The sequence below is a fragment of the Macaca fascicularis genome, chromosome X, assembly GCF_037993035.2.
Source record: "Macaca fascicularis isolate 582-1 chromosome X, T2T-MFA8v1.1".
Lineage (NCBI taxonomy): Eukaryota > Metazoa > Chordata > Mammalia > Primates > Cercopithecidae > Macaca > Macaca fascicularis.
The window spans coordinates 54,629,963-54,652,161 of NC_088395.1; the positions used below are offsets into that span (position 1 = coordinate 54,629,963).

Here is a 22,199-nt window from a genome sequence, read left to right on the forward strand (position 1 = left end):
TGCCCCAGCATACCCTGGAAGTTGTTAGAAACACAAGTTCTTAATCTCTGATAGTAGACAGGCCACAACAATCTGTGTTTTAACAAGCCCTGTAGGTGATCCGGATACACTTCTCTAGGAGTCTTGGATGTATATATATGGAAATGGGATTGCTGAGCCGATAGGATATATACAATTAAAATAATGTTTTTTTAAATAAAATAGGGAGGATCTCACTGTGTTGCCCATGCTGGCCTCAAACTCATGGACTCAAGCGATCCACCCACCTTGGCCTCCCAAAGTGCTGGGATTACAGGCGTTACATTTGAAAAAATTAAGTCAAAGAGCTCTCCAAACCAGGCACAAACTTCTACTTATATATTAAGGTCTCACTGTGAGTAGGGTTGCTAAGCCTGCTGAAATAACCCTTTCTCTTCCGGTACCCACTTTCACCGACGTGCCCCACCCGCCCGACTCGATTGCATCAGCCTCCCGTCAGCCCCGCCCCAGTGTACTTGCACTCGCAAGCGCTGCTGGGTATCTTGGGACTAGACGCACACGGGGCGGGGCTTCGAGTCTCGCTCTTGGAGCGGGGAGGCCAAAGGAGTCGGAAAGGGGCGTTATCTATTTCGGAAGTGAGTGGGACAATGGCGACCAAGCGGTCGTGAGCCTTGAGCTTTGCAACTTTTCTTGGCTCCCATTTCCTCCTAAAGCCACGAGTTTACCAGCGTCTCTTACAAGTAGTGTGTCGCCACTTTAAATAAACCATTAGGAAAGGAAAAGGGCGAATCCCGGAGGCCACCTGCGGCAGGGGTGCGCCAATTGGCCAGTGGTGAGGGCGCATGCGAACCACTGACAATGACGTAATCTTGCCGCTCACAGCGGAAGTGAGACTTTGGGGGAGGGAGGAGCTCCGGTGGGAGTAAAAGCGTCGGATTTGTCCAGGCCTGGGCTGAGACGCCTGCTAGGGGATGGAGGGCCCCAGGAGGGAGAGGGAGGAGTCTTGGACTCTCTCAGAGACAGAGGCTGGGGCTGGCCACCGAGAGTGGAAGCCGCTGTCCAGAGGTTAGAGCCACCCAAGAGCGGGTAGTCGAGTGGCCGCCAGGGGGTGACCGTGCCTGCGTACGTCCACAAGTGGGCCCATAAAGACTGGCCCATATATTTTTGAAACTATTTATTTTTATATCTGTTTCTTCTTCTGCCCTGACATCCCAGAGAAAGAGTTGTGGGTGATTCACCTAGTGAAGGGCCAGGTACAAAGAAGACACATTTTTAAGGCGGTTGATTGACGGAGGGAAAAGACTGAAAAAACGAAAACAACAAACCAAAAAACCCCAAACCCAGAGATACCCATATATGACATAAAGTTAAGGCCTTTTTAAAAATTAGTAATAGAAATTTTAAATGTCCATCAGCAGAGCTTCAGGCCATGAAGTTTTTAGGTTGTTGCAGTCAGAGTGTACACATAACCCTGTATCCTTAGTTATAGCATAATAATTTTTCTCTGTTGCTGTAGAATCTCCACAGCCATCATCTCTCAGCAATGGTGGTAGAATGTTCCATCAGACAGCTGTGCCACAATTCACTTAACTCTTGTTGGATATTAAAACTACTTTCTAGTGTTTGACCATCAAAAAATATCTCTGCAAGGAATAATTTTGTGCTTAGAGCTTTTCCTGTGGGAGTAGGGGTGGGTGGATATTGATTTAGGAGCAGAATTACCGGGAAAATGTCATAAACATGCTTTAGGCTCTTGTTGACCCGCTTTCCTGAAAGGGATCATACCCATTGACATCAGAGGCCAAATCCGAAATCAAACCTGGTGGACTCCGGGTCTTGCCTGTCTCCAGGCTGGTTTTAATTTCCGTATCCTGCAGCAATGCTCAAGTTTATTATTAGTTCTGACCTTTGGGGCAAGGCAAACACACACCAAAGTTTCGGGGACAACTTTAGCAACTGCAACAGCTGACATTGTGAGCGGGTGCAGCTCAGGTTTCAAGCTTGAGCAACTGGGTTGGATGAACTTGCCTCACTGAGACAGGGAATCTGAGAAGAGGAACAGGTTTGGGAGGGAGCAGATGAGATCAGTTTTAAATATGTTTAGTTCGAGGTGCCTTTGGGACATCTAAAGGAAGGTATCCAGGAGACAGGCATACATATGGATAAACAATAGTTTTTGCCCTTCTCTGAACTCCCAGAGCTCCCTATCTGTGGATTTCTCATGGCTCAGGTTGCCTTTTACCTTTTACTACCCTCAGAGCTCCTTGAGGCCAGGATAAGGGCCTCATTCATTTGTGCATCCTTCCTCCCAGTGCCTGGTACAGTGCTTTATACCTAGAAGGCCATAACATTCTGTCCTGTATAATGAAATTTCATTGATTTCTTAATTGGATGATTCCTGCAGTAGGGGTTCTGATCTGGGTGAAAAAGTTTGGGAAGCTTGAGAGTTCTGGGAAGGCTTCCTGTAAGAGGTGACATAATGTTACTGTGAATGATTATGACTATTTGTTGAACACCTACCATATTCCAGTCACTCTGCTGCACACATGCATCAGAGATGCCACTTCTTGCTGGCCATCTTTACATCCCCTTCTGGGAGAATTGGCTCTACTTACAGTTCCTACCAAATGATCAAGCAAGGACTAACTATGTATTACATCCACCCTTGCCTTAGGATACAGCATCTGATCCATGGCCAGCCCACAGCCTGTGAGTTGTATGGCCCAGCTTTAGAAGATGAGGTGGGCCAATCAGATTGCTCTCTTGGGAATGTGAAATAGGAGATCCAGAGGAGAGTTGTCAGTTAGTTGTCGGTAGCTGAGCTGACAGGTCCAGTAGACCAGGATGCTGGGTGGGTGGGTGCGGCATTATGAATCAGGTCAAGTGCCTGTTAAAATCCTGGGGGAACAGTTCAAAGTGGTTGGCTGAATGAGGAAGCTGGGGCAGGTGTACAGAGAGAAGCAGACATGTAGTGCAGATGAATTATATTAATGGTAAAGCTCCAGAGCAGAGGGTCCATGCCTCATCCAGAAATTTCCTGCAGCTCCAGGCTTAATAAGCTTTAGCTGTACTTCACTTCCTGCTCTTGGATTTCCGATTCGTGATCTAGCTTCACTGGGTTTCTGTTCCTTGCATCCAAAAGAGTCTTAACAAAAACAGCCTTTTAAATAGGTTTAATTTAATTTGCACTTCGGCCCTCTGAGGTGAGTATACTTTTCCTCATTTTACAAGTGAAGAAACTGAAGTTTAGTGAGATTAACTTGACTAAGGTGACACAGCCAGTGATGGAGCTGGTCTGTCAGATGCTCTTAATCTTTTTTTTTAAAGCATTAATATGTTATTTTTATTTTTAAAAATGACCACAAGCTTGTCATATAAAAAAAACAAAAGCAATCAATACAGACATAATCTGATCTGAACATCAATCAGCTGCTTTGACTCTTCCTTTCATTTACTTCCTTTCAATTTAAAGGAATGTAGCTCCAGCTACATTGGCCTCTGTTTCCGGAACACGCCAAGGTTGTTCTCACCTTTGGTCCTTTGCACTGAGTGTTCCTTCTCTTTATTTAAAAAATTTTTTTTTTTTTCTTCGCCAGCTTTAAACAGAGGGTCCCTTCTCTTTATAATGCTTTTCCCCTTGCTTTTCCAGTGGCTGGCTCCTTCTTGTCATTGTCTTCACTTAATTGTCACTTCTTCAGAGAGGCCTTTGCCAAACCACGCAGTATGAAATAGCCCACACAACTCTTTGCCCCACTGCTTTCTGTCATATAACTCCTTTTTATTCCCTGCATAGCCCTTGTCACTGTTTGAAATTGCGTTGCTCATTTATGTAATTGTTTATTGTCTGCGTCCTCTTTAAAAATGAGAACAGAAGCCTTATCTGTATCCTGAGGATCTAAAACAGTGCTGCTGTATAAGTTCAGTCAATATTTGTGGAATGTTTGAATGTATAAACTAAAAACAAAGTTCTTATCCAATGCTTTTCTCTCCTAATACCAATCTGCAGAGACAGTAACTTTTAACAGTTTTGTCTACATCTTCCCATTTTCCATGCATATACAAACAAGCATGTATCTCTCTGCATAAAGATAAATATGAATATATGCTTTTGTTTACACCAATGAAAGTTCTATAATTGCCTTTTTCACATAACACTTAACATCTTTCTGTACCAATACATATACATCTACCTTATTAAAAACAAAACAAAATAAATTCATATTATTGCAGTGTATGGAGTTACCAGAATTTATTTAATTGGATGTCTTTTAGTGGTTATTTTTTTCTAATTTTTTGTTTTTATGTGATGTAATATTGAAGTAAATATTCTTATTATATATGTATTTGCACAAATGTTCCCCACACCCATTTGTTGTCTTTTGGCTTTGCTTGTGGTATATGCAAAGATAAACTTTGTTTAAACTTATATGATTAGGTTTACCCATCATTCCCTTTATGGTTTTTGGATTTTGTTTTCTTTTTAAATAATTTAATTTTAAGTTTTATGGGTACACAATTTAATTTTTATGGATTGTACATGCCTATGGGTTACATGTGATATTTTTATACCTGTTTATGATGTGTAATGATCCAGTCAGGGTAATTGGGATAACCATCACCTCAAACAATAATCATTTCTTTGTGTTGGGAATATTCCAAATCTACTCTTTTAGCTATTTTGAAATATACAATAAATTATTGTTAACTATATTCACCCTATAGTGCCACCAAACACAAGATCTTATTCCTACTATCTAACTGTATTTTTGTACCTGTTAACGAACCCCTCCTTATCCCCACCTCTCCACTACCCTTGCTAGCCTCTGGTAATCATCCTACTACTCTCTACCTCCACAAGATCAGTGTTTTCTTAACTCCCACATATGAGTGAGAACATGTGCTATTTGTTTTCTGTGCCTGGCTTATTTCACTTAACATAATGTCATCCATGTTGTTATAAATGTCAGGATTTCACTCTTTTTGTATGGCTGAATAATATTCAATTATGTATATATACCACATTTTCTTTATCAATTCATCCATTGATGGACACTTAGGTTGATTCTATATTTTGACTATATTGAATAGTGCTACAATAAATACGGGAGTGCAGATATCTCTCCAATATACTGATTTCCTTTCTTTTGGATGTATACCTAGCACTGGGATTGCTGGATAATATGGCAGTTCTATTTTTATTTTTTTGAGAAATCTCCATACTGTTTTCCACAGTGGCTGTACTACTTTCCATTCCCACTAACAGTATACAAACATTCTCCTTTCTCAGCATCCTTGCCAGCGTCCATTATTTTTTTGTCCTTTTGATAAAAGCCATTTTAACTGCAGTGATAACTTTACCCACTCCAAAATTATATATTAAAAATGATTCATCCATGTTGTCTGCTAGTACTTTTATGGTTTCAGTTTTACAGTTAAATCTTTGATCTATCTGGAATTTATTTTGGGGTAGGATTTAGGACAGGGATCTAGCTTCTTTTCCTTTCAAATGCTAAGTCTGCTGTCTCCGTACCATCTATTGACTAGTAATTATTGACTTATTGAATTGAAATGTCACCTTTATCAAATACGGAGTTTTCGTATGTGCTTTTGTTTATTTCTGCACTCTCTTTTATTCTATTGATCTGAATGTCTATGCCTGTACCAGTGCCATCTCGTTGTAATTAATGTAACTTCAAAATATATTTTCATATCTGGTTGGGCAAAGCCTCTTTTGTCTTCTTTTTCAGAAAATTTCTGCCTGTTTTCACATATTTATTCTCCAGGTGAACCTTAGCACACATTGTGAAAGTAAAAATAATATAAAATTGCCTATTGACATTTTGACCGAGGTTATATTGAATTTATAGGTTAATTTAGAGAAAATCATTGTCTTTCATAGTATTGAATCTTCCCATTGGAGAGTAAGGTATGGCTTTCTAGTTATTCAAGTTTTTTATGTTAGTAGAATTTTAAAGTTTTATTTTTATATGTTTTATATGTTCCTTGTTAGGTTTATTCCTATTTTAGTTGCTATTGTGAAGGGGATATTTTTCCCTTATCTTTTTGAACTGGTTGTGGGAAAGCAATTACTAGTACGTCACTAAATCCTATTATTGTTTCTAATAGGTTTTCCATAAATTTCCTCAGGCTTTCAAGTTATACAGCTATGTCAACAACAAATAGAGATTATTTTGCTCCTATAATAGCTCTCCCAAATTTGTGCCTCATTTAATTCTCTTGTCTAATTGTGTTATGTATTGCCTTCAGAATAGTAATAGTGGTGATAATGGGGCTTGCACCTTTTCTCTGACTTTAATGGAGAGTCTCAGATTTCATTATTCAGCATGATACTGGTTTTTGGTTAGAAATACAGAGTATAAAAATTATGTCAAATAAGTATCCATTCCTAGATAACTAAATCAGAAATACATCTTGAATTTTGTTAAATTGATTTTTTGGGAATCTATTGAGATGACCATGTGAGTTTTCTCATTTGGCCTATTAGTACAATGAATGATGTGTATTTCCTTTTTTCTTTTTTTTTTGTGTATTTCCTAATATTGAATAACTCTTGCACTCTTAGAATGGACCCCACAGTTTTTACTTCTTCAATTTACTGCTGAATTCTATTTGTTAATATTTTATTTATTTTACATCAATATGTATAAGTGAGATTTGTCTGTGGCTTTCTTACATGTGAACTTTGTTCGGAGTCCACGCATATCCTGAACTGTTTTATGTAGTCCCTGACCATTCAAGGACTGAAGATGTGCCTATATTAAGGGAGGATTCCACTGAATGCCAACCATCCATCCCTTCCATGTTTCTTTGCTGCATATTACGGTTTCTGAGAGATTTTATATACTCCTTAGGTATCTATGGGAATAAACATCATTAATTGTAAATGTGGAGATGCTAGCGTAGATTGTTTAATCCAAGTAGGCTATTTAAACAAACTGCAATGGAATTTACTGAGAAATGATAAATGATGGCTATTCTATTATTTTATGTTTATTCTTTAAAAACCAATATGATTTATAAGGGTAATTAAGTATTACTTTATATTAAGTAATTAATATAGTATTAAAGACACTTAATAAAAAAATCAGCCTCCATCTATCATTCCACATACCCTATTCTTCCTTCCATGTCAACAAATGCAGTTCTAGCTATTTCCCCTCATACTATGTCCATATTTCTATATAATGTGCATATATTGCTATTTATTTATTTTAAAATAATAGATTTCATATTTTAGAGCAGTTTAAGGTTTACAGAAAAAATGAATGGTGGCCAAGCATGGTGGCTCACGTCTGTAATTTCAGCACTTTGAGAGGCTGAGGCAGGCGGATCACTTGAGGTCAGGAGTTCGAGACCAGCCTGGCCAACATCGAGAAACCCCGTCTCTACTAAAAATACAAAAAGCCGGGCGTGGTGGCACGCGCCTGTAGTCCCAGCCACTCGGGAGACTGAGACAGGAGAATCGCTTGAACCTGGGAGGCGGAGGTTACAGTGAGCTGAGATCACTGCACTCCAGCCTGGGTGACAGAGAGACTCCATCTCAAAAAAAAAAAAAGAATGGAAAGTACAGAGAGTTCCTATATGACCCCTCTCCCCACTCCCCTCTGCCCACCAATTTCCCCTATGATTAATATGTTGCTTTAGACATTTAGGTAAAAATATTTTAGATATTATTTTAAAATATATTTAAAAATATTTAGATATTTAGATCAAAATGGTATATTTTTTATAATTATGAGCCATTATTGATACATTATTATTAGCTAAATTCCATAACTTACATTAGGGTTCATTCTTTGTGTTGTATATTCTATGAGTTTTGACAAATGTATAATGACATGTATCCACTGTTATAGTGTCAGAGAAAATAGTTTCACTGTCCTACAATCCCTTGTGATTTGCCTATTCATCCTTCTCTCCCTCCTCCAGAAATGCTGGCAACCACTGATCGTTTTACTGCCTGGAAAGAGGGAAGTTTTTGCTTTTCCCAAAATGTCATATAGTTGGAATCACACAGCCTTTTCACATTGGCTATTTTCACTTAGCAATATATATTTAAGGCTTGTCCATGTCGTTTTGTGGTTTGGGAGCTTATTTCTTTTTATTGATGAATAACATGCCATTCTATGAATGTACCAGAATTTATCCACTCATCTATTGAAGGACATCATGATTGCTTCCAAGTTTTGGTAATTCTGACTAAAGCTGCTGTAAGCATTTCTGTGCAGTTTTTGTATAAACATAAATCTCAATTCATTTGGGTAAATAGCAAGGAGTGCAATTACTGGATCATATGGTAAGAGTATGTTTAGTTTTGTAAGAAAATGCCAAACTGTCTTCCACAGTGACTACACCATTTTGCTTTCCCACCAGCAATGAATGAGAGCTCCTGTTGCTCCACATCCTCGCTAGCATTTGGTGTTTTTGGTATTTTGAATTTTGGCTATTCTAATAGGTGTGTAGTGGTATCTCTCTTTTTTTTTTTTTTTTTTTTTTTTTTGAGAAGGAGTCTGGCTCTGTTGCCCAGGCTGGAGTGCAGTGGTTCCATCTCTCCTCACTGCAACCTCCGCCTCCTGGGTTCAAGTGATTCTCCTGCCTCAGCCTCCCGAGTAGCTGGGACTACAGGCACCCACCACCATGCCTGGCTAATTTTTGTATTTTTAGTAGAAACAGGGTTTCGCCATGTTGGCAAGGGTGGTCTTGAACTCCTGGCCTCAAGTGATCCACCTGCCTCTGCCTCCCAAAGTGCTGGGATTACAGGCGTGAGCGACCGCACCCGGCCTTGTTGTTTCAGTTTGCATTTCTCTGATGACGTATGATGTTGAGCATTTTTTCATATGCTTGTTTGCCATCTGTGTATCTTTCTTGGTGAGTCATCTCTTCAGATCTTTTGTCCCAATTTTAATTGCTTCCTTTTTTTTACAGCTGAGTTTTAAGAGTTCTTTGTATGTTTTGGATGTAAGTCCTTTATTAGAAGTATTTTACAAATAGTTTTTTCCTAGTCTGTGGCTTTTGTTTCATTTTCTTTACAGTGTTTTCCTGTATTTATGGTTGAGTATATGTTATTAATTTTGAAAAATTCTCAATCATTATTACCTCAAAGCTTTATTTTGTTTCTTTCTCTGTTTGCCTTTTGGTATTCCCATTATGCATATGTTACCCTTTTTGTAATTGTCCCACAGTTCTCGGATATTTTGTTTCATTTTTCTAATTCCTTTTTCTCTTCATATTTCCATCTTGGAAATTTCTATTGGCATATCTTCAAGCTCACTGATTCTTTCCTTGGCTAGGTCCAGTCTATTGATGTGCCCATCAAAGGAATTCTTTATTTCTCTTATGGTGTTTTTGATTTCTAGCATTTCCTTTTGATTCTTTTTTCCTAGAGTTTCCATCTGCCTGCTTACTTCAGCTATCCATTTTTGCATATTGTCCACTTTTTCCATTAGAGCCCTTAGCATATTAACAGTAGTTAATCTAAAGTCGTGATCTGATGATTTCAAAATATCTGCCATATCTAAGTCAGGTTCTGATGCTCACTCTGTCCCTTCAAACTGTGTTTTATTTTTTAGTACGCCTTATAATTTTTTGTTTAAAGCTAAACATGATGCAATGGGTAAAAGTAACTTGATACTGGTTCCAGTGGTAGGCTTCTGCTCCGGTAAGCTGTGATTTTCTGTATTTGCTTATAGCTCCAATTTTTGGAGTAGCAGTTTGCCCTGTGACCTCAATTCCTTGATAGACCTAAGAAGAGTTGTTTAGTTTCAGCTTGTTCAGATTTTTTCTTGTTGTGAGGACAGAGGCAACAATTTCCAAGCTCCTTCCATGTTGGACTAAGAGTTCTTATTTGTTATTTGTTAGCATCGTTTATTTTAGAAACAGCTTTATTGAAGTATTATTTACATACATTTAACTGCACACATTTAAAGTGTGCAATTTCATCAGTTTTAATATATATATCATAAGACAATCACTATATTTAAGATAAAGAACATAATTATGCTGGGCGCAATGGCTCACACCTGTAATCCCAGCACTTTGGAGGCTGAGGGGGATGGATCACCTGAGGTCAGGAGTTTGACACAAGCCTGGCCAATGTGGTGAAACCCCGTCTCTACAAAAAATACAAAAATTAGCCAGGCATGGTGGCAGGCGCTGTAGTCCCAGCTACTTGGGAGGGTGAGGCATAAAAATCACTTGAACCCAGGCGGTGGAGGTTGCAGTGAGCTGAGATTGTGCCACTGCACTGCCGCCTGCGCGACAGAGCCAGATTTCATCTAAAAAAAAAAAAAAGATGAAGAACATAATTATTATTTCTCAAAATTTCTTATTTCCCTTTGTAAATCTTTCCTCTTGCTCTACTACACTTTCCCAAGGTTTATTAATTTGTTTTCTGTTACAATAGACTAGTTTGCATTTTCTAGAGTTTTATAATCTGGCTTTTTCATTCAGCATAAATATTTTGAGATTAATTGAGTTTGTTGTGTGTATAAATAATTCATTTCCACATGTTACTGAATAGTGTTCCATTGTATGACCATATCAAAATTTGTTTACCCATTCACTTGTTGATTGATATTTAGGTTGTTTCTAGCTTTGGGTTATTACAAACACAGCTGTTATGAACAAGTAGACATTTGGTGGACATTTTGTGGACATTTGGTTATTTCTCTTGAATAAATTCCAAGGAGTAGAATGGCTTGTTTATATGGTAGGTGTATGTTTCATTTTTAAAGAAATTATAATTCTTAGGTATAAATAGAACATTCTCCGAGATAGAGTATATGTTTGTCACAAGATGGGTCTTAATAACTTTAAGAAGATTGTTATCATACCATGTATCTTTTCTGACAATGGTGGAAGGAAATTACAACTAAGTAGCAGTGGGAAATCTGGAAAATTCACAAATATGTGGAAATTAAACAGCACACTTTTAAAAAACCAATGGGTCAAAGAAGAAATCCAAATTAAAAAATATCTTGAAACAAACAAAAATACAACATACCAAAGCTTATAGGATGCAGCAAAACCTATACTAAGAGGTAAGTTTATAGTGGTAGATGCCTATATTAAAAAAGAAGAAAGGAAGAGGGACAGTACAAGATGGCAGAATAGGAGGCTCCACCAATAGTTCCCCATACAAGGACACCGATTTGACAATTATCTATGCAAACAAAGTACTTTCATAAGAACCAAAAATGAGGTGAGTACTCACAGTACCCGGTTTTAACATCACATCACTGAAAGAGGCATGGAAGAGAGTAGGAAAGAGTCTTGAATTGCTGCTGCCACTTATCCCCCACCCCCTGGCAGCTGGTGCATGGCATGAAGAGAGAATCTGAGCACTTGGGAGAGGGTCAGTGCCACAATTGTGAGACATTGCATGGAACTCAGTGCTGCCCTTTCACAGCAGAAAGCAAAACCAGGCTGCACTCAGCTGATGCCCACCCACAGAGGGAGTATTTAAACCAGTCCTAGCCAGAGGAGAATTGCCCATCCCAGCAGTCAGAACTTGAGTTCTGGCAAGCCTCACCACTACATGCTAAAGTGCTCTGGGGCTCCAAATAAACTTGTAAGGCAATTCTAGGCCACAAACATTGCAACTCCTAGGTGAGTCCTAGGGCTGAACTGAGTTCAGAGCCAGTGGACGATGGGGAGCAGGCATGTGACCTACTGGAGACACCAACTGGGCAGCTAAGAAAGTACTTGAATCCCCTCTATCCCAACCCTAGACTCCACAGCTCCTGGCTCCAAAAGAGACCCCTTTCCAGGCTGTAGCTCCCAACCTAAATTTCTAGACACACCCTGGGCCAGAAAGGAACCCGCTACCTTGAAGGGAAGGACCCAGTTCTGTAAGGACCCATCACTTGCTGACTAAAGAGCCCTTGGACCCTGAATAACCAGCAGCGATACCCAGGTAGTATGCTGTGGGCCTTGGGTGGTACTCAGAGAGACTTGCTAGCTTCAGGTGAAACTCAGCACATTTCCAGCTGTGGGGCTATGGAGAGAGACTCCTTATGCTTGAGAAAAGCAAAGGAAAAAGGAAAAGGGACGTTGTCTTGGACCTTAGGTACCAGCTCAGCCACGGGGGTGCAAAGCACCAGGCAGGCTTTTGGCATCCTTGATTCCTGGCCTTGGCTCTTAAATTCCTTAATTCTTGGCTCAGGACCTACCCTCTACCAGAAAGGAGCCCACTACCCTGAAGGGTGAGTCTCAGGCTAGGCAGTATTCACCACAAGTTGACTGAAGAGCCCTTGGGCTTTAAGGGAACATTGTCAGTAGTCTGGCAATACTCTCTGTGGGCCTGTAGGGGTGGTGGTGATGGGGTGAGGCTCCTCTGTCTGTGGAAACAGGAAGGAAGACTGGGAAGGATGGCATCTCATGGTTTTAGTGCTAGCTCAGCTACCATACAATAGAGTACCAGGTAGACTTCTAAGGTTGACTCTAGTCCCTGACTCCTGGATGGCACCCCTGGACCTGCCCTGGGCCTGAGGGAGCTCATCACCCTTAAGGGAAGGACACAGGCCTGGCTGTATTTTCTACCTGCAGATTGTAGAGCCTCAAGGCCTAGAGCGAACATAGGTGGTAGCCAGTTAGTGGTTACAGCGGGCCTTGGGCAAGACTCAGTGCTGTGCTGGCTTCATGTATGGCCAGTACAGTCCCAGTGGTGGTGGCTACAGGGGTGCTTGTGTCACCCCACCCTCAGCTCCAGGCGGCCTAGAACAGAGAGAGAGAGAGAGATTCTGTTTGGGAGAAAGTAGGAAATGACAAAAAGAGTCTCTTCCTGGTAATCCAGAGAATTCTTCCAGATCTTAAACAAGATCACCAAGGCAGTATCTCTTTGAGTCAGCAAGAACCACAGTGATATTGAGCTTGGGGTGTCCCCTAATACAGATAGAGCTTAGATCACAAAACTCAAGTTCCTTTGGACACCTGGAAAGCTTTCCCAAGAAGGAATGGTACAAACAAGCCTAGACTGAAAACTACAATAAATACCTAACTCTTAAAATCCTAGACACAGATGAACATCTGTAAACGTCATCAAGACCATCCAGGAAAACATGACCTTGTCAAATGAACTAAATAAATCACCAGGGTTTATTAGTTCATTGAGTTCACCAAGTGAACTAATAAGTCACCAGGCAGTAATCCTGAAGAGATGGAGATATGTGACTTTTCAGATGGAGAATTCAAAATAGCTATTTTGATGAAACTAAAAGAAATTCGAGATAACACAGAGAAGGAATTCAGAATTCTATTAGATAAATTTAACAAACAGACTGAAATAAGAAGAATCAAGCAGAAATTCTGGAGTTGAAAAATGCAAGTGATATGCTGAAGAATGCATCAGAGTCCTTTAATAACAGAATTGTTCAAGCAGAAGAATTAGTGAGCTTGAGGACAGGCTATTTGAAAATACAGTCAGAGGAGACAAAAGCTAAGAGAATAAAAAACAATGAAGTACACCTACAAGATCTAGAAAATAGTCTTAAAAGGGCAAATCTAGAAGTTATTGGCTGTAAAGAGGAAGTAGAGAAAGAGATAGAAGTAGAAAGTTTATTCAGAGGGATAATAAAATCCCAAAGGCTGGGCGTGGTGGCTCATGCCTGTAATCCCAGCACTTTGGGAAGCTGAGATGGGCAGATCACATGAGGCCAGGAGTTCAAGACCAGCCTGCCCAACATGGTGAAACCCTGTCTCTACTAAAAATAGAAAAATTAGCCGAGCATGGTGGTGGACGCCTGTAATCCCAGCTACTTGGGAGGCTAAGGCAGGAGAATCACTTGAACCCAGGAGGCGGAGATTGCAGTGAACCTAGATCATGCCACTGCACTCCAGTCTGGGCAACAGAGCGAGGCTCCATCTCAGAAAAAACAAAACAAAACAAACAACAACAAACAAAAGCAAAATGCAACAAGGGATAATAACAGAGAACTCCCCAAATCTAGAGAAATATATTAATATCCAAGTTCAAGAAGGTTATAGAATACCAAGCAGATTTAACCCAAAGAAAACTACTTCAAGGCATTTAATAACCAAACTCCCAAAGGTCAAGGATAAAGAATGGAACCTAAAAGCAGCAAGAGAAGAGAAACAAATAACAGACAATGAGTCTTCAATATGTCTGGCAGCAGACTTTTCAGTGGAAACCTTAAAGGCCAAGAGAGAGTGGCATAACATATTTAAAATGCTGAAGGAAAAATCTTTTACCCTAGTATAGTGTATCCAATGAAAATATCCTTCATAAGTGAAGGAGAAATATAGACTTTCCCAGACAAAGAAAAGCTGAGGAATTGTATCACCACCAGACCTGTTCCACAAGACATGCTAAATGGAGTACTTCAATCAGAAAGAAAAGAACATTAATGAACAATATCATCTGAAGGTACAAAACTTCCTGATTATAGTAAGTACACAGAAAAACACCAACTATTATAACACGGTAACTGTGGTGTGTAAACTATTCTTACCTTAAGTAGAAAGACTAAATGATAAAGCAATAAAAAAAACTAGAACAACTTTTCAAGACATAGACAGTACAATATAATATAAACAGAAACAACGAAAGGTTCTAAAGTAGGGGGATGAAGTTAAGGGTTAGAGTTTTTAGTTTTCTTTTTGCTTATTTGTTTATGCAAACAATGTTAAGTTGTTATCAGCTTAAAGTAATGGGTTATAAGATAGTATTTACAAGCCTCATGGTAATCTCAAATAAAAAAACATACAATGGAAACATAAAAAATAAAAAGCAAGAAACTAAATTATATTGCTGGAGAAAATCACCTTCACTAAAAGAAAGACAGGAAGGAAGAAAAGAAGGAGAACACCACAAAACAACCAGGAAACAAATAACAAAATGACAGGAGTAAGTCCTTACTTATCAATAATAACATAGAATGGAAATGGACTAACCCCCCAATCAAAAGGCATAGAATGGCTGAAAGGATAAAAAAAAAGTCTCAACAATATGATTGCCTGCAAGAAACACACTTCACCGATAAAGATACACATAGGGTGGGGCATGGTGGCTCACACCTGTAATCCCAGCACTTTGGAAGGCCAAGGCGGGCGGATCATGAGGTTGGGAGATTGAGACCAGCCTGGCCAACATGGTGAAACCCTGTCTCTACTAAAAATACAAAAAATCAGCCAGGCATGGTGGCACGTGCCTGTAGTCCCAGCTACTCGGGAGGCTGAGGCAGGAGAATTGCTTGAACCCAGGAGGCAGAGGTTGCAGTGAGCCAAGATCGCACCACTGCACTCCAGCCTGGGTGACAGAGGGAGACTCGGTCTAAAAAAAAAAATACACATAGACTGAAAATAAAGGGATGGGAAAAGATATTCCATGCCATTGGAAACCAAAAAAGAGCAGGGATAGCTGTACTTATATCAGAGAAAACAGATTTCAAGATAAAAACCATAAGAAGAGACAAAAAAGTCACTATATAAAGGGGTCAATTCAGTAAGAGGATATAATAATTGTAAACATATATGCACCCAATACTAGTGCACCCAGATTTATACAGCAAATGTTACTAGAGATAAAAAAAGAGAGATAGACTCCATACAATAATGCCTGGAGACTTCAACACCCCACTTTCAGCATTGGACAGATCTTCCAGACAGAAAATCAACATAGAAATGTTGGCTTTTGTCTATACTATAGAACAAATGGACCTAATAGACACAGAGCATTTCATTCAGTGGCTGCAGAGTACACATTCTTTTCCTCAGCGCATTGATCATTCTCAAGGATGGACCATATGTTAAGTCAAAAAACAAGTCTTAAAACATTCAAAAAAAGTGAAATAATATCAAGCATCTTCTGTTACCACAATGGAATAAAACTAGAAATCAACAAGAAGAGGATTTTTGGAAACTATAAAAACACATTGAAATTAAACAATATGCTCCTGAATGATCAGTGAGTCAATGAAACAATTATGGAGAAAACGGATAAATTTCTTGAAATGAGATAATGGAAACACAACATACTCAATCTTTGGAATACAGCAAAAGCAGTACTAAGAGGGAAGTTTATAGCTATAAGTGCCTACATCAAAAAAGAAGAAAAGCTTTAAAAACAACGTAGTAATGCATCTTAAAGAACTAGAAAAGCAAGGGCAAACCAAATCCAAAATTTGTAGAAGAAAAGAAATAAAAATCAGAGCAGAAATGAGTGAATATGAAATTAAGAAAACAATACAAAATTAAATGAAAAAAAGTTGACATTTTGAAACCAAAACTGACAAATTATAGCCAGACTAACTAAGAAAAAAAGAGAGAAGACCCAAATAAATAAAATCATAGATGAAAAAAGAGATATTACAACTGATACTGCAGAAATTCAATAATCATTCATGGTTGCTATGAGCAACTATATGTGAATAAAACTGGAAAATCTAGAAGAAATTGATTAATTCCTAGACACATACAAACTACCAAAATTGAAACAAGAAGAAATCCAAAAGCTGAACAGACTAATAATAAATAACAAGATGAAAGCCTTAATAAAACATCTCCAATCAAGGAAAAGCCCAGAACCTGATGGATTGACTGCTCAATTCTACCAAACATTTAAAGAAGAACAAATACCAATCCTATTCAAACTATTCCAAAAAAACAGAGGAGGAGTGACTACTTCCAAACTCAGTCTACGAGGCCAGTGTTAACCTGATCCCCAAACCAGACAAAAGCAAATAAAACAAAAACTATAGGCCAATATCACTAATGAATATTGATACAAAAATCCTCAACAAAATATGAGCAAACCAAATTCTACAACACATTAAAAAGAACATTCATTAAGAACAAGTGAGATTTACCCGAGGGATGTAAGGATAATCCAACATATTCAAATTAATTAATGTGATACATCATATCAACAGAGGGACGAAACCACGTGTTCATTTCAATCGATGCTAAAAAAGCATTTGATAAATGAATAAAGAAAATGTGGTATATACATACAATGGAATACCATTCCATCGTTTCTCTTACTGCTTTCAAAATGTTCTCTTTTTCTCCATCTTTTCAACATTTTTGATATGTATCTGGGTATGGATGTCTAGTTAATCCTACTTGGATTTTGTAGAGCTTCTTGTGTTCGTAGATTAATGCTTTTCATCAAATTTGGAAAATTTTTAGCCTCTATTTATTGTATTTTTTTCCTGCTCCTTTTTATCTTTTCTCTCCTTCTTGCACTCTTGTTGTGCATACATTGGTGTGTTTGATGATGTCCATATTTCTTTGAGGCTCTGTTCATTTTTCTTCATAGTGTTTTCTTTCTTTTTTTTGAGATGGAATCTTGCTCTGTCGCTCAGGCTAGAGTGTAGTGGTGTGATCTCGGCTCACTGCAACCTCCGCCTCCTGGATTCAAGCGATTCTCTTGTCTCAGCCTTCTGAATAGCTCGGACTACAGGTGCCTGCCACCATGCCCAGCTAATTTTTGTGTATTTTTAGTAGAGTTGGGGTTTCGCCGTGTTGGCCAGACTGGTCTCGAACTCCTGACCTCAGGCGATCCGCCTGCTACAGCCTCCCAAAGCGCTGGGATTACAGGTGTGAGCCACCATGCCTGGCCTATACGGCCTTTTAATATGTATAACATATATAACCTCTTTATATATATAGCATATATACTATATTTTATATATATATATCATTGAGATAGTATAAACTATATATATATAAAAAAATGCCTGCTATATACACTAAATATATTTTATATACATATATATAAAGTACAAAACAAACCAGGCATTTTATAATTTTGTATATATAAGTATCATATATAAAGTATATTTATATAAAGTATAAAATAAACCAGTCATGGTGGCTCATGTGTATAACCTAATTCTTTGGTCGGCTGAGGTGGGATGATCACTTGAGGCCAGGAGTTCAAGATCAGCCTGGACAACACAGGGAGACCCTGTCTCTACAACAAATAAATAAATAAAATTAGTTGAGCATGGCAATGTGCACTTGTAATCTTACCTACTCAGGAGGCTGAGGTGGGAGGATTGCTTGAGCCGAGAAATTCGAGGCTGCAATAAGCTGTGATCTCTGCACTCCAGCCTGGGTGACAAAGCAAGACCCCGAGTCTAATATATATATGTGTGTGTGTGTAGTTTGTATAGTTACCTGTGTAGTTACCTTTACTAGTGGTCTTTCTTTTTCTTTTTCTTTTTTTTCTTAGATGAGGTCTCACTATGTTGACCAGACTGGTCTTGAACTCCTGAGCTCAAGCTATTCTCCCACCTCGGTCTCCCAAAATGCTGGGATTACAGGTGTGAGCCACCATACCCAGCTGGTCTTTATTTCTTTATATAGATTTGAATTGCTGTTTAGTATCCTTTTATTTCAGCCTGATGAACTTCCTTCAGTATTCTTTGCAGTGTAGGTGTGCTACCAACAAATTCTCTCAGTTTTTGTTTATCCTGTAATATCTTAATTTCTGCTTCACTTTTTAAAAATAATTTCAACTTTTATTTTAGATTCCAGGGGTATATGTGCAGCTTTGTCACATGGGTATATTGCGTGATACTGAGGTTTGGGATTCGAATGATCCTGTGACCCAAATCGTGAGTATAGTACACAACAGTTAGTTTTTCAACCCTTGCCCCCTCCCCTGTGTCTATTGTTGCCATTTTAATGTCCATTAGTACCCAATATTTAGTACCGTCTTATGTGAGGACATGCAGTATTTTGTTTTCTGTTCCTGTGTTAATTTGCATTGGATAATTGCCTCCAGAGGCATTCATGATGCTGCAAAGAATGTGATTTCGTTCTTCTGTATGACTGTGTAGTATTCCATGGTGTATATGTGCCATGTTTTCTTTTTCCGATCCATTGTTAATGGGCATCTAGATTGATTCCAGGTCTTTGCTATTGTGAATAGTGCTGTGATGAACATACAAATGCATGTGTTTTTGCCAGAATGATTTATTTTCTTTTGGATATATACCTAGTAATGGGATTGCTGGGTTGAATGGTAGTTCTTTTTTAAGTTCTTTGAGAAATCTTCAAACTACTTTCCACAGTGGCTGAACTAATTTACATTCCCACCAACAGTATATAAGCATTCCCTTTTCTCTGCAGCCTCACCGATATCTGCTGGCTTTTTACTTTTTAGCCATTCTAACTTGTGTGAGATAGTATCTCGTGGTTTTGATTTGCATTTCTCTAATAATTAGTGATGTTGAGCATTTTTCATGTGTTTGTTGACTGCTTGTATGTCTTCTTTTGAGAAATATCTGTTCATGTCTTTTGCCCACTACTTATTTATTTATTTATTTGAGATGGAATCTTGCTCTGTCGCCCAGGCTGGAGTGCAGTAGTGCGATCTTGGCTCACTGCAACCTCTGCCTCCCAGGTTCAAGTGATTCTCCTGTCTCAGCTTCCCAAGTAGCTGAGATTACAGGTGTGTGCCACCATGCCTGGCTAATTTTTTGTATTTTTAGTAGAGGTGGAGTTTTGCCATGTTGACCAGGCTGGTCTCGAACTCCTGACCTCAAGTGATCCACCCACCTTGGCCTCCCAAAGTGTTGGGATTACAGGCGTGAGCCATTGTGCCTGGCCTTGCCCAGTTTTTAATGGAGTTATTTGTTTTGCTTGTTGAATTGTTTAAATTCCTTGTAGATTCTGGATATTAGACCTTTGTTGGATGCATAGTTTGTGAATAATTTCTCCCATTCTGTAGGTTGTCTGTTTACTCTGTTGATAGTTTCTTTTGCTGTGTGGAAGCTCTCTGGTTTAACTAGATCCCACTTGTCAATTTATATTTTTGTTGCAATTGCTTTTGAAGACTTAGTCATAAATTCTTTCCCAAGGCTGATGTCCAGAAAGGTATTTCCCAGGTTTTCTTCTAGGACTTTTATACTTTGAGGTCTTACATTTAAGTCTTTAATCTATCTTGAGTTAATTTTTGTATATATTGAAAGGTGGGGTCCAGTTTCATTCTTCTGCATATAGCTAGCCAGTTATCCCAGCACCAAGTAGTGAATAGGGTGTTGTTTCCCCATTGGTTATTTTTGTTGACTTTATTGAAGATCAGATGGCTGTAGGTTTGTGGCTTTATTTCTGAGATCTCTATTCTGTTCCATTGGTCTTTATGTCTATTTTTATACCATTGCCATGCTGTTTTGGTTACTGTGGCCTTATAGTTTGAAGTTGGGTAATGTGATGCCTCTGGCTTTATTCTTTATGCTTAGGATGGCTTTGTCTATTTGGGCCCTTTTTTGGGTTGGATATGAATTTTAGAATAGTTTTTTCCTAATTCTGTGAAAAATGATATTGGTAGTTTGATAGGAATAGCATTGAATCTGTAGATTGCTTTGGGCAGTATGACCATTTTAATGATATTTATTCTCCCAATCAATGAACATGGAATTGTTCTCCATTTGTTTGTGTCATCTATGATTTCTTTTAGCTGTGCTTTGTAGACCTTGTAGAGGTCTTTTTTGTCCTGGTTACACATATTCCTGGTATTTTACTTTTTTGTGACTATTGTAAATGGGATTATGTTCCTGATTTGGCTCTCAGCTTGAATGTTATTGGTGTATAGAAATGCTACTGATTTTTGTACATTGATTTTGTATCCTGAAACTTTACTCAAGTTATTTATTAGTTCTAGAAGCCTTTTGGTGGAGTCTTTAGGGTTTTCTAGCTATATAATTATATCATCAGCAAAGAGAGATGGTTTGACTTCTTTTTTCCTTATTTGGATGCCTTTTATTTCTTTCTCTTGCCTGATTGCTCTGGCAAGGACTTCTAGTACTATACGGAATAGGAGCAGTGAGAGTGGACATCCTTGTCTTGTTTCAGTTCTCAACAGGAATGCTTCCAGCCTTTGTTCATTCAGCATGATGTTGGCTGTGAGTTTGTCATAGATGGTTCTTGTTATTTTAAGGTATGTTCTTTCAATGCCTAGTTTGTTGATCTCCTTCAGTTTTTTTTTTTTTTTTTTTGAGACGGAGTCTTGCTCTGTCACCCAGGCTGGAGTGCAGTGGCCGGATCTCAGCTCACTGCAAGCTCCGCCTCCCGGGTTTACGCCGTTCTCCTGCCTCAGCCTCCCGAGTAGCTGGGACTACAGGCGCCCGCCACCTCACCCGGCTAGTTTTTTTGTATTTTTTTAGTAGAGACGGGGTTTCACCGTGTTAGCCGGGATCGTCTCTCGATCTCCCGGCCTCGTGATCCGCCCGTCTCGGCCTCCCAAAGTGCTGGGATTACAGGCTTGAGCCACCGCGCCCGGCCCTCCTTCAGTTTTTAAAGATAGTTTGGGTGGATATGGAAATCTTGTTGGACAGTCTTTTGCTTTCAGCAATTTGAATATGTCATTTCAGTTCCTCAAGCTTCCATAGTTTCTGATGAGAAATCAGCTGTTAATCTTATTCAGGATCCCTTGTTCATGATGAGTTGCTTCTCTCTTGCTACTTTTAAGATGCTCTCTTTCTCTTTGACTTTGTAAAGTTTGACTATTTTGTGAATTTTGTGAAGCTTCTTGAATGTGTTGATTGATGTTTTTCATCAAATTTGGGAAATTTTCAGCTATGATTTCTTCAAATATTCCTTCTGCCCCTTTATCTTTCTGGAAATCTCATATATTGCTGGTAAGAATGCAAATGTTTGTATCTTGATGGTGTCCCACATTTCTCTGAGGCTCTGTTTGTTTTTGTTCATTTTTTTCCTGTTCATTTCAGTTGACCCATCATCAAGTTTACTTTTTTTTTTTTTTTTTACTTTTTTTCCAGTTGAAATATGCTGTTGAGCTTGTCTAGTGAATTTTAAAATTTGATTATTCTATTTTTCAACTCTAGAATTTCTATTTGGTCCTTTAAAAATTCTCTTTATTAATATATTTTCCTTTCTACTTGTTCTCTTTCCTTTTGTTCTTTAGATGTAATTTTCTTTAGTTCTTTGAACATACTTATAAAAGCTGTTTAAAAATCTTTAGTAATTTTAAGTGCAAGCGTCCTCAAAGTCAACTTCTATTGACTTTACCTTTTCCTATGTGTGAGCCATACTTTCTTGTTTCTTTGCATGTCTCATAATTGTTTGAACAAACTTTGACATTTCAAATAATAAAGTGACAGTTCTGTAAATCAGATTTTCCTCCCTCCTATTTCCAGGGTTTTTTGTTGTTATTTGTTGTTGTTGATGGTTATGTTGCTGTTTGTCTGTTTAATGACTTTCCTGAACTAATT

General features: G+C 38.6%; 1 protein-coding gene across 4 annotated transcripts in view; it reads left to right on the forward strand.

Moving 5' to 3' along the window:
- Positions 1 to 2,780: 2,780 nt before the first annotated feature.
- LOC102134461 (phosphoglycerate mutase 1-like) overlaps positions 2,781 to 22,199 on the forward strand; it is a 78,011-nt gene continuing 58,592 nt past the window's right edge. For 3 of the 4 annotated variants that reach the window (XR_010584200.2, XR_010584201.2, XM_065537991.2), the window contains exon 1: positions 2,781 to 3,182. The gene's annotated coding sequence lies outside the window, so the exon portion shown is untranslated. Of the gene's footprint in view, positions 3,183 to 18,491; positions 18,579 to 22,199 lie in introns of all 4 variants that reach the window. The other variant, XR_010584199.2, reaches the window with a different exon arrangement.